This window comes from Arachis hypogaea, chromosome 17 (assembly GCF_003086295.3).
Source record: "Arachis hypogaea cultivar Tifrunner chromosome 17, arahy.Tifrunner.gnm2.J5K5, whole genome shotgun sequence".
Lineage (NCBI taxonomy): Eukaryota > Viridiplantae > Streptophyta > Magnoliopsida > Fabales > Fabaceae > Arachis > Arachis hypogaea.
In genome coordinates this window covers 7,733,645-7,747,177 of record NC_092052.1, presented here as the reverse complement: position 1 = coordinate 7,747,177, position 13,533 = coordinate 7,733,645, and positions in this window count along the sequence as shown.

The following is a 13,533-nucleotide window of genomic DNA, read 5'->3' as shown; positions in this document are numbered from 1 at the left end:
TTATTTATTTTTAATATTTGTTGAGGATACATATTAAAAATAGAATTTAATTTTGATGTATTGCTAATAAAGTAGTTTTACACGTATATTTAATTATATAACATCACATCAGTAAAAATAATGATTTTTTATATTGATCGGATGAATAATCATCTAAAAAAATAGATATAATTATACGATCGTATAAAACACTTTATAAAGTCAGTATATCAAAATTAAATTTTTTTTAAATATTATAAAAGAATATTTGACTATAAGCTTTTACATTTTTTATATGTTGAATACATAAAAAAAATCTATTATTATATTATATATCTTTAAAATATATTTTAGCTGAATTTTACTTTTATTTCAAAAATAGAGATCCATATTTTAAGGAAAACAAAATAGCAGTGATAATAGGAGATAAGAATTAAAAAAAGGTAAGATATTAATTATGATAAACTACCACAAAAAATGTTATGGTACATTAAAATTAGTCACTAAAATTAATTATTAATATATTTATTTTTAATATATATTTATATTTTAATATATATTTTATATTAATGACTAATTTTAGTGACTAATTTTAATATACATGTAATATAATCGTTAATACCACATTGTCATTCAATTTTTATTTATTTTAAAGCACTCACTAGATTCTCCCCTAGTTGACCATAGATACTATAGATTATAGTTTAAGACTTAAGTTACTAATAGATTGTCTATTAAAAAAATATATAGTATATCAATCATATTATATAGGCACAAAAAATTAATTATTAATTAATTATTTTATTATGACATATTTAATTATTTTAGTGATTAGTACTTTGTTAGAATAATATGTAAATATATAAAAATAAATTATGACTAATCTAGTAGATAAAAGATAATTCTTAGTATTTAATATTTTTTAAACGTAATTTACCTGCAATGATTTATATTAAAAGTTTTGTAATTAAATTTTAAAAATGATAATTTTTGAGAAGTGACAAATTTATTCCTATATTGATAATGTCATTTCTTTTTTTCACAAATTTATACAAAGTACAATGCAAAAAATATAAAAAAGTGGCATTATAAAAATTAGGAATGAGATTATCATGTCTTTACATTTTTTTTTTTTATAAAAACATAAATGAAGAAGAGTATTTTTGAAAAAACAAATTATATACCAAATCTGTAACGGTACTCATTATATATATATATATATATATATATATATATATATATATATATATATATATATATATATATATATATATATATATATATATATATATATATATATAATAGTTCTCCAATAACATTTATATAAGCCAAAAAATACATCAAATGCAAATCAAATAACAAGATAAAATTATTATTTTCATCACAATGTTTCTCCTAATTAAATAATAAATTTTTTATATATGTACTAAAAACTTGTCTGGGAAGTTTTAAAAATTAACTTTTTGAATTTTTTATTTATAAAAAATAATAGTATTAATGTTTGGTGTAATTTTTAAAATCAAATTATAGTTTTTTAAAAAATTATTTAAGTGTTTATAGAGAAGTTAAAAAAAATAACTTCTCTCGTAATAAAATTTTTTTATCATATTTCTTTTAAAATAAGTATTTTTAGAACTAAAAAATTAAATATAAAATAACTTATTCATAAACTACTTTTAATATAAATATTTATTATTTAAACTATTTTTTTTAAATTTAATTAAGATATTTACCAAAACTGAACCTAAATCATTACATGACTTCAAAAATATTTTGCCTTTTAATTATTATCTCCCAGTATGACCCGAAAGAAGGGACAGCATGATTTGTTATTATTGAGGTTAAGTTATACTTACAATGTTTAAGAGACAAAAAAAAAAATAAAAACTTACAATGTTTAATCTCGTTATTATATTATAAATATGAATATATTTTAATATTTTTTATTGTTATATATATATATATATATATATATATATATATATATATATATGTCACATTATATAGTAATAGCCCTTGTTATTACCATAAATATGAGATTAATCAAAAATAGTAACAATTGTGGAAAATTCCAACTACATAAATATTATTGCTAACAAAAAAATTGTCATTGAAAAAATAATATTGCTAAAAAGATGATTTCTAGTAGTGAAACAAACACATTACAACCTTGTTTTGTCAGAATATATCTAGAGATATCATCACAACTATGTCTCTCAATAAATTTGTTTGTTATATATATGTATATATATATATATATATATATTAGTATTTAGTAGTTTTATTCATGAACTCCTATCTAGGAGATTTCATTTATATTAAAATAAGTATAAAAGTACAAAAATACTAAGGAGTCAACATCTTTAATTTGTAAATAAATAAATACTTAGTATTAATTTAAATATATGATACATATAAAGGAAAAATACTGGTTACTTGTGAAAAAAAAATATATTGTTTTCAATCAAGGAGTAACTAAACCAACATTTTTAGACCATTTTGTAATCGTATTATTATTTGCTTTAATTTGAAAAAAAAAATTATGCCCCAATAAACTACTAAATATAGATGCAAGGCTGGTACATAGCATTACCATAAATTTATGGCCCCGTACTTGGAATATAAGTTGTAAAAATTTAATAACCCTTTATAGTGGCATTTTGACCAGGGGATTTTGTTGCCAGTTAGTGGGACCTTTTATAAATTGTGTGTGGTTAGGTTAAACCCCAATATTCGATAGCACTACCACGACTATATATAATTCCCAAGTTGCCATTGACCATAACCAAATAAAGCAAAAGTATGAATTAAAAGAAATATGTAGCAAAATTAATTAGTTCGTAAAAATTGAACAAAGACTTTGATCTCTTATTTGGTCAATGAGAGGAAGTAAACAAGACTTGACCATTCAATTAGTGTTGGTTTTTTTTTTTGGGTATTTTAAAATAATATTTAAGAATATTAATACTTCCATTTTTAAATTTGATATTGTCACTTATCTTTTATAAATTTTTTAAAATTATTCTCCATTTTTATTATTTTGTTAGCTATGGTGATAACAGAAAATTTTCATTACAAGACTAATTTATTGTCTGTTGAAAAAATTAATGACTAATTAATCTGTTTCTAGATTTGTTTTAAGAGATAGAAGGTCAATGTTTTTTAAAATTTTGTGTGAATTAGATTATATCATATTTATTTAACGTTTAGACTAAGTAAATATTATACTACTAATTAATATTTATTGTTTAATCTCATAAGTCACAACTAGTGATAATTATTCATAGTAAGAAAATACGAGAAATTATCGAAATTGATTCTTGAATTTTACGCGTACTTTGGTTTAATCTTTAAAATTAGTATACAAATAATATTTAATATATATATATACTTTTAAAATAGGGTTAAGTACGATTTTGGTCCTAACGTAGAGGTCGAAAATTTATTTTATTTTTAGCATTTTTTCGCTATAAAATGGTTCCAAAGGTTTCACTTTGTTTTAAAATCGTCATTTTTTATCAAAATTTTAATTTTTATTCCAAAAATAACCTTAACTATAAAAAAAAACAAAACAAAAACAAAAACGTTGAATAAGGGAGAAGAGGGGAAGGGGAAAGGGATTTGCCGGGGGGAGGATCTCGCCGCTCCAATCGACGGCCGCTGCTCCAATCCGCCGCCACTGCACGTCATCGTTCGGTGGCTGGATCTCGCCGTTGCTCCTCCGGGATTAGCGGAGGTGCTCGATGGCGGTGGGTTTTGGTTCGAGGCAAGAACAGGACCGCCGCTGCTCGTGTCGTTCGGTGGCTGGATCTCGCCGCTGCTCTTCTGGGCTCGGCGAAGGTGTTCGATGGCGGTGGGTTCTGCTTCTACTTGTGCTCGATGGTTGAGGGAGGAGAAGAGGTCGCGCTATATGTGACGGTGGCGCTAGGGTAGCGCGAAGAGAGAAGAAGAAAAGGGTTGCGGCGCTGTGATGGCGGTTTCGGGTGGCTCACGGGCTTCTGCTTCTGCTCTCATTCTTCTCCTGCTTCTGCTTCTATTATGCTTTTGCTTCTATTATATTGATTTTTTATTATTGTTGCTTTTGGTTGCTTCTGCTTCTGATTGATTATATTGTTTCATTGTTGTTGTTGTTGTTGTTGTTGTTGTTGTTGTTCTGCTTTTGTTTCTGTTTCTGCTCCTGCTCCTGCTTCTACTTGATTCTATTGTTGATTCATTGTTGTTCTTGTTGTTGTCCTGCTCCTGCTTCTGCTTGATTACATTGTTGATTCATTATTGTTGTTGCTTCTGGTTCTATTTCTGCTTGTGCTTGTGCTTCTGCTTGTGTTGCTGCTTCTGCTTGTGCTTGATTTTGGGGGAGAAGAAAAATGGGCATTTTGGTCCGAAAAGACGATTTTAAAACTAAGTTAAACTTTTGGGACTATTTTGTAGTGAAAAAAAATTGGGGAGGAAATAAATTTTTGGCCTCAGCGTTAGGGACCAAAATCATACTTAACCCTTTAAAATACTTTAAATTTTATTTTTTAAAATTATTTAATTATTAATTAATTGGGATTAATGATACCACATGTTTATATTGTATTGGTCTACATAAATAGGGTATGAATTCTTTCACAAATTTTGGGATATGGGAGTAATCACCTTATAAGAATATAAACCTTTTAAAATTATATTGATTTTGTCATATGATATTATAGATTATTGTATAAAAAATTTATAGAATCAAATAACTTTATAAAAAAGTTTTAGGGGATAAAAGTCTTCATCGGCTAAAAAGACTAGGGTATTCCTAGATAAAAAAATAAATAATAAGATTTTTAGTTATTATTTTCATGTGAAGGAGTTTAATTTTTTACTAATAATTAAATTTAACATCCGATATCTAAAATTTGAAACAATTTAACGTGTATACTTTTATATTTGATTACGTGTTAAATCTGTTGCACAAATAAAAATAATTAATTTTTATGCTTTCTATTTAAAAATAATATTTTTTTCTATGTATATAAAAATATAATTAGATATTAGCATAAAAAAATTTTATATTAATAGTTATAAAATTAACTCAAAATTAATTTTTTTTAAATAATTGAATTTTGATTCTAACTTTTATTCACAACATTAATATTTTCTCCAAATTATATATAATAAATATTTAAAGGAAGAGAAGTAAAAATATAAATTAAAAAGATAAACAGTAAAATTTTAAAACAAAATAAAAAATATGTATATAATAATTTATTTTATTTGAATTATATTATTTTGTTAATTTTTTTTAGAACAGAAAGGTAGAAAAAAAATAAAGAATGAGAAAAAAGATAGAGAAAAATAAAGAAAAAGAAGAATAAGAAAGAGAGTTTGTTAATTTAAAAAAAAAAATATATTTTAATTGTAATAAAAAATATCTGGTGACACATTTTAATTTAACAAATTATTAATATAAAATATAAATATAGTAAGAAGGATAGAGAGAAATAGAAAAAGAAAGAGAGGTAGATGAGAGAATGTAGGAATGTAGTTTATTAATTTTAGCGAGAAATAATTTTTTTTAATTTTAATAAGAGAGTGTAATGTAATACATTTTGGTTATTAAATTAGTTAGTAATGTATAATATATACGGTAAAGTACTAAATTGGTCCCATATGTTTGGACCTAATCCTAATTTAGTCCCTAAAGTTTAAAATGTCCTATTTGAATCCAAAAAGTTTTATTCAGTTTTAATGTAGTCCTGCTAAAAAAGTCAATGTTAAATAATTAACGTTATCGTTCTACTAAACCTTAATGTCTTTTCCTGAGGAGGTACAAACTCGACAGGCACAGGATCAACAACGGATGTATCACTGCGAGTCACTGGCCTTGGTTCAAGCACATGGAGAGCATCTTCGAAAACTCGCTTTTCGCAGAGAAGTTCGTCGGTGGCGACAAGGACAAGGGCATCGTCATCTCTACCACGGAAAACTCTTCTTAGCAACCGAAGAGTTTGGTTATATAAATTTTTCATATTTAAAAACTGAGTTTCGTTAATTATTTAACATTGACTTCACGGAAAGATCACATTAAAGTTAAATGAAATTTTTTTGGATTCAAATATGACACCTTAAATAGTCACAAAAATAATAGGACACTTTAAATCTTAAGGACTAAAATAGGATTAGGTCCAAACATAGGAACCAATTTATTATTTTAATCTAATATATAATATAGTTATATTTTAATTTTAATTTAATTTAATGTAATTAGAGAATGTTATGTTGTATATTTTGATTATCAAATTTGTAATTAGTCATTAATAATGATATAAAAAAATAGAGTGAATAAAAAAATGAAAAAGATAAAAAAAGAGAGAGGAATTTTTTTTTATTTTAGAGAAAATATTTAATTTTAAATACAATAAAAAAACATAGGATACATTTTAATTATAAAATTAATAATATATAATAAATTTTAAAATCTCTAATTAAGTTGATCAAAAGTTAAAAACATAAATTCCATTCCATTAGTTTTTGTCCGTTTTGTAGTCTTCAGTCTTCACTCTATTATTACTGTTCGTGTCTACGTGATGCTGATGTATGTAGGGTTAAAGTTCATACATGCACTTCTTAAAGCTTCACTGATGAGCCGGGTTCATGATTTTTAATTTCGGAGATTTAGTTAGATACTTTAGTTTTCAATAACCAAATCGATGCATACAAATCATTTGAATGATCGAATTGAATATTTACTTAAAAAATTATAGTCTATATATTATTATACATCGAAGATATATCTTTTTTCTTTAACAAATAAAAGATATCTGATCTCTACTCTTAGCCACATAAATGGAGTATTAGTTGGTTACTTTATTAATACCATGACGTAGTCATTGAAATGTCTTTTAAGTAACGTTTTTATTTTTGGTTACTATTATATAACTATATATAGATTAAGGATTTAATTTATATCCTAAATAATTATATTACCTGCTACAACAATAATTGTCTATCATAACTTGTACCTTGTGAAATTTTATTTTCTAATAGTTTAAAGTTTATTCCGAGATTTTGTAGCAAAATAGGAGAAATGTCTAACTGGCATTTTGATTATAAACAACTATTTTATTCAAATAATCATAATGTCTAATATGTTGACATGGTACATTTTTAAGGTTCAGAAATTAAAGAAAGTAACCTTTGAAGTTATTAAAGATAAAGTTCATAAGAAGATTATGAATTGAAAAAGAAATTTATTGTCCTCAAGTGGCAGACACACGCTATTAAGAGTGGTGGAGGAAGTGATTCTTATTTACATACTCTCTTGTTTCAAACTTTCGGACACGCTGTTAACTGAGATTTATAGCATGCTCTCGTAATTTTGGTGGGATCAAAAAGACACAAAACGAAGAATGATTTGGATTAAATAAGACACAATGACGAGACCGAAGAAAGATAGAGGGTTGGAGATCAAAGATCTAATGGCACAAAATTTGGCTTTATTGGACAAGCAATGTTGGTGTCTAATGAAATACCCCAATTCTACACTCTCAAGAATGTTCAAAGCTAAATATTTCAGATATACAGATTTCTTATATGCAAAGATAGGAAGCATACCGTCGTGGGGCTGGAGAAGTGTTCTTGAAGACCGCAAGGTGATTGAGAAAGGCTTGTTATGGAAAATAGGCTCTGGTGCTAATGTCTGCATCTTCCATGATCCCTGACTCCCACCACCATTGCCCTTTAATGTCCTTCAAGCTGCAGTGACAATCCCACCGAATCTGCAAGTGTATTATGTTAGTGCGCTACTAAATCCTGATAGAAGCTGGAACAGAAACCTGATTGAGTCAGTTTTTTCAGTTGATATATGCAATAAAATTTTTTCCAACAAACCAATAGAGGAGGAAGATGAAGTTAATTGGTGCTTGACAAAATCTGGTATATACGAAGTTGGGTCAGGATACAAAGTTGCTTATGGGTTCTTTAATTCTTTTATTCTCCTACTTCATTGATGCCTCAGAACATACAAAACAACAGAGTATGGAATAGCATTTGGGAATTGAAATTACCTCATAAAATTAAGATTTTTTTATGGAAGAGTTTTCATGAAAAGCTTCCGATTTTGCAACAAATCCATAGCCAGTTTGCATCCACCGCTGCCACTTGCCTAAGATGCATGCTGGAAGATTAATCAATTTCTCATGCCTTGTTCCAATGCCCTCTGTCTTCAATAATCTGGAGTTTAAGTTTAATAATCCCTGACTTATGGCCGAGAGAAGAGGAGACCTTCATCAATTGGTGGCAACGAGCCTTATCTTGGGCAGCGGCTCAAATCGAAGGTAGACAAAAGATCTTTTTCATTACGGCGCTGTGTTGGAACACTTGGAAAGCGAGGAATAGGTGTGTCTTTGAGAAGCTAATAAGCCCAGCACCGGAGATAGTACAAGAAGCCAGCAGTTTAGTGCGTAAACTCAATAGCCATACCTGATTAATGCTAATAATTTCTCTTTATTCTTACTTTACTCTTTCTTAAGTTAGTTGTCTTCCAATCACATATGGTGATAATTGGGAATACTCAACTTCTTTTGTACTTCCTTATGGAAATATTATTATTTTATAATAATAAAATAATATCTATCTTTGAGAAAAAAAAGAGGTTAAATTGCTCATTAAAATATAAACGTTTTCAATTATCATTTAGGTAAAATAACATAAACAAATTAAATAGCCTCTAATATTATACTAATATCCTAAAACAAAATAATTTACATACATATCTTGAATAATTCTATATAAATCTAATCAATTAAATTTAATTTATAAATTTAAGTAATAAATCGAATCAATTAACATGTATATATTGTAGTAGTAGTAAATCAAACATATATATAATTTATAAATCAAATCGACTTGATTCGATTTACTACTTGTACAAAGTATTGATATTTATTATTTTTAAGTTAATTGTTTAACTTTAAAATATAAATATCAATAAAAAAAATATCTTAATTTTGATTCAAATAAAATATAAAAAAATAAAAACGAATAAGAATAGAAATTCAACTTTTGTGTTTTAGTTCAAATTTAAAAAAATCGACATTTTTATAAATTTATAAATTTAAAATGAAATAATAAACTATTTCTAAAAATTCATTAAAAATAATTTTTTGATTTATTGGCATCTAAAGAATCATTACCGTAATTTTTGATATTGAAAAGTTAATATAAAATATAGTCCTCTAAAGTGTCATAGGATTAAAACTTGAATCTTTTTAGAATTAAAAATAACATATAGTTATACTTTATATAAAATGATCAACTATATTTATATATTATGTAATTTAAAAAATAATATATTTAATTTTTGATTATATATTTTATAAATATAATCTATTATTTTGTAAAGTATAATTATATGTTATTTTTAATTTTAAAAAAATTCAAATTTTATATAGAATTAATCGGAAAAAGAAGAGATAAAAAATTGTACCTCCAAAAAAATAAATGATAAATGAACCAAGCAATTATTATGGGTGGGTCTGCCATGCATTTGTGTTCATACTGAGGCTGAAGTTTGTTGCTTAGGGCTGGTTATGAGGGTATTTAAAGCGCACATTTTTTATTAGGTTTGGATTTTTTAAAGTTTAAATTTTATTTTAAAGAATAAAATGTGATTTTTCATTATTTATTTTGTAGGTGGGATCAATAATAAATATGGGAGAGAAATTATTCAAAAATAAAATATCATACTTTATTCTTTAAAATATAAATTTAAAATTTAGAGAATTTAAATTTTTTATTTTATATATGGGCGTATACTCGGTATAAATATAATACCGAGATATTGGCTAAAAATAATGTAATACGTATACGTATGTATGATTCTAAAAAGTGGCTTTAATTAATACAAATCGTGATTCGTGACTAACAATTAATTTTTGTTGCTGTGCACATCAATTCGTCACTCCCAATTTGGTATTAATGACTTTGAACAACAGAAAATTCAAAATCAAGTGAATCTAACAAGTAATTTTAGTATAAATTGTAAGTAACGATTTGTTTAAAAAATAATAATAAATTGTTTAAGAGAAAGTATAAAAAAACAATGTTAATTGTGAACAATAAATTGAAATAAAAAATTTAATTATTAATTAATTATTTAATTTTAAATTTTAAAATATTAGAATTAGTATTTAAATGCATTTACACTACGTAAAATTATTTTTAATCTCACGATAATCTCGATATATGCACAAAATTCGTCGTCATCGTTCTTTAGTTCACACCTCGTGTAGAGCGAGGGATAGCTGTATACCGTATAGTGTAGACTGTGTAGTAAATTAGTAATACTAGTGTAGAAAGAAAAATGCTATTTGTACAACAAAATTTAGTCTTTATTCAATCTTTAAATTTAATATTTTATTATTTTAATTTTTTAATTAATCATATTTTCTATTTGTAAGGAATTACTTTTATTGTGAATACTTATCGCCGTAAAATTTGTAACCACTTACAATGCATTAATTTTTTGCAAACCAAATTATAAAACTCATAACAACTTTTCGTGTACCCATTTTAAAAAAATCAGTGAAGTTTTCAAAATCAATTAAACTCACTTCAATTATTTTTTTATTCAAAACATTCAAAATTCATGTCAAAAACACATCTAAAATTAAATAAACAACATAAACACATTCAAATTATGTATTAACACATATAAATTATTGTCATTGTAGTTCTAAATTACATGTTAAACACAGAAAAAATTAAACTCAAATACACATCCAAGATTATAAGAATGCATTCTAAATATTTTATCAACACATCCAAAATTTATGTAAAAAACTTATATATGTACATAAGAACATAATGAACAACATAAACACATCCAAAATTAAGTATTGACACATCCAAATTAGGTTAACATTACAACTCCCAAATCAAATATATGAGTGCAAAAAAAAATTACAAATACATTAAAAAGAAAAATAAAATACAGACACTTCTAATATTATACATAAATTTTAAAAAATAGAATTTTTTATTAAGCGGGAAAAAAAGGGATAACATATCTTTATGAATAAACTCAACTAAATTTTTTTAAAATTTTGCAAGCAGAACTACCAAAGACAAAGGAAGTGCGACCTGGGGGAGGAGACAGGGGGAAGCACGGGAGAAGGGGGCGGTTGTGCGTGGCGCGAGGGAGGAGACCAGGGATAGGGAGGAGCCCATCGATGGAGGAGGCGTGGGGGTGTGCGCCGGGGAAGTGCGCGTTGCGGGGAGGAGCGCGTCGCCAAAGGAGGAGATCATTGCAGAGATCATCGCAGAGGAGTGCGTATCGCGGGAGAAGACAAAAGCGGCCACAGATGAGGAGGGGGAGGCGCTGCAGCTCTGGATCTTTATGGAGCGAAGATTTTACTAATGATTTAAGATGGTTTAAGATTTATTTTAGAATTTTAAATTCGAAAATTTGAATTCTAACTAATTTGATTTTTTTATGTATATTTAAATTGTAATATATTAATAATTAAATATATTAAATCTAAAAAAGAAATTTAAAATTGAAATTTAAATTTAAAATTTTAATTTTATTTAGTTTGTATTTTGAATATGTATTTAATTTTAAAAAGACACTAAATCTATTTATAATTTTTAGATATGTTTGTTTTAATTATTTTTTAATTATTATAATAAAAGACTAAATATTGTACAACTTTTAAAGGATACCTAGTTGAATTAGTGTAAAAATACTCTAGAATTATAAAAGCATAGTAAAGGTTCATGGTCATAAGGTTAATGAATAATTTTGCAAAAAAATAAAATAAAATAAAATAAAATAAATAAATAAAATTTGAAAACATTATTCACAATTTGTATATACAAAAAAATTTTCAATTTTAAATATATGGAATCATTATTTACGATTTTTTTATATTATGAACGTTAATAATAATTTGTTTTATCTACTAATAATTTTTATATTTATTACATTTATAAAAATATTCCATATTTTTAAAAAATACACATCGCATCTCAACATTAACACATTGTTTAGTTTGAAGGAATATAAGTGGAAAGAAAATGTAGAAAAAGAAAATAAATGAAAAATTAAATTTTTTATTGTTTGATTTAAGAGAGAACAGAAAAAATAAAAAAAAAGAAAAAAAGTGATGTGGGGTCTATTTAATTATTTTCTATTCATACATAAAATGAAAATGAATAAAAAATGTGCCAACGTGTCAAAATTATAACTTTATCCTTTATTTAATAGAGATAGTAAAATTTTTAAATTTATCAATTTTGAAATCTCAAAATACATCTCTCTTATTCTTTAGTTTTTAAAAAGATATTTTTTGTTAATAAAGATAATATATTAAAATTTTAAAAACTAATTTAGATGATTATTTTTTTTGAAAAATGATTTAAATATATTAATAAATTATAATTTATATATAATATAAATAAAGATATTAATGTAATTTTATTTTATTATAATTTTTATTTATTTATTTATTTTATTCAAATAAAATTCATTTTTTTTTATCCAAATAATACATAATATTTTTTTTTTTCAAATATATCCGAACAATGCGTAAAAAAATTTGCCGTAGTAATGTCATTTTGAAATACTGTTGCCTGTTAAGATATCTGAAAATATTCAAAAATTGCAGCATCGAAATTCGAAAAGTATGGATGTTGCAAAAAATCGTCGCCGTTAAAGCGGACTATTGGGAGGTTCTATCGGTGATAACGTGGAAGAAAATCAGCCGTTGGATTAAAAAGTCAGTTGTGGTCCCATTTTTAACTTGTCGGCAAATTTTCAAAGCTACATTACCAATGCCTATTTTTTGCATCATCAATGACGCAACAATATCAACACAATTCATGTATTCCATTCTTTTTAACAACAAAAAAAATTAAAATTAATTTTAGATCTTCTGCAGACTGCCATCTCACTCATCAAATATTTATAATTTAATACAAAATCAATTAGCATACTTAATAATAAATTATTATTATTATTGTAGACTAAATCTCGGTGAATGTTAGAGTATTTTTGTCTATTTGAAGATAAAATTACCTCTTTAAGAATTATGGTGGAGATGGCCAGAAAAAACGTGCGTGAGAGAAGATGAGATCTTTAAATTTATACTTTACCTCTTTAGTTTTCTTATGTTTAAGTCATTTTATTAAAGTTGAAATTTTCTATTCTCTTTATTACAATTCTGCCTGTAGTCTAAATTAGACCAATTTTTAATAATGAAATTGCATAACTTTCATAAAAAAATGTTAGAGTATTTCTAATAGAATATTTTTAAAATATTATTTTTAATATTTTAAAAAAAATAACTTAATTTAAAATTAAAATTTGTATTAAAATTGATTAATAAAATAAAATTAATATTATTTTAAAAATAAAATATTATTTTAATAAAAAACTAATAAAATTGTATTATTTGTATAATTATATTAATAAAATAATTAAAATAAATATAAAATTTTAATTAAAATAAAACTAAGAATCAGAAGAATAAATTTTATTTTTAATTTTAAATTATTTTTTAAATACACTTTAAAAACATACAA